This window comes from Tupaia chinensis, unplaced genomic scaffold, assembly GCF_000334495.1.
Source record: "Tupaia chinensis unplaced genomic scaffold, TupChi_1.0 Scaffold143566_1, whole genome shotgun sequence".
NCBI classification, from domain to species: Eukaryota; Metazoa; Chordata; class Mammalia; order Scandentia; family Tupaiidae; genus Tupaia; species Tupaia belangeri.
The window spans coordinates 653,122-654,310 of NW_006203411.1; positions in this window are offsets into that span (position 1 = coordinate 653,122).

Genomic DNA, 1,189 nt, shown 5'->3' on the forward strand with positions numbered 1-1,189 from the left:
TTATTTAAGAAATTATGTGATCAATACAATGTGGGTGGGAAAGGAATGGAAGACAACTGTAGACACCAGAGATAGTGTGAGAAGAGGGTGGGAAAGGACAGAGGGTCAGAGATAGGGGTAAAAAATATATATACTGGAAACTAGAAATAGAAATTTTTTTTAATAATAACATGCATGATTAAGCCACTATGCAGTATATTCTGGATGGGAAATCACATTTTGTATGTTGTGGCAATGCTTAGGGAATGAATGTAAATTAAGTTAAAAAAAGAAAAAGGTTCAGAAAAAAACCTAAAACTGTTTTTCTTGAAATTAATAAAAAAGCATTAAAAATACCTATTCGATTACTACAATAAGATATATAGCCCTATCTAAGTGCTACTTTATAGGATGTTAATTCTACTCACTGAGGTTTATACCTAAAGTTGGACTTGTGTTCATGGAAATGTATATATCAGCTGTGCTTGCTATGAAAATATTTAGATTAATTAAGATCTTTAGTGATTCAATAAAATGTGGGGAGAAAAAAGTATAGAAAACAAACATAGATACCAGAGACTGTGGGAGGAGAGTGGGAGATGGCAGAGGATAAGAGAGAGGGAATCAAGGATGGGAATAAAAAGCAAGACATACAAGAAACAAGAAATGGAAAATTATTTGTTGACGATAACATGTAGGTTGATGGGCTTGATTGAGCTAATATATAGTGTACTCTATGGAAAATCTCATTTTGTATGCTGTAATGATGTACAGTGAATGAATGTAAATAAAGAAAAAAATGTAAAAAAAATAAATAAATAAAAGAGTCACAATTATTCTTAAGGTCATTTTAAAAAACACCACATTAAAATGATATCAGAGGGACCAGCATATAGCATAATGATTACGTTGCTGGACTTCCACATAGTTGACCGCGGTTCAAGTCCCAGACCCGGCGGCTTGAATCATGTTGAGCACATGCGCATGCTTGCCCAAAAATCCCAAGAGGAGAATGAGGAGAAGGGACTGCAGCATGGCCAACCCCCTGGGGAGCGATTTCATGCTTTCTGCCTTTCTCTTGTCTCTCCAGTGAGTTTATGCACCCAATAGTAAAAATCTCTCTCTTAAAAATGATATTTGAACAAACATGAAGTATATACATAATAAGGAAAATAAGAATCTTTTAAAAAATATTGACTTTAAATATGAA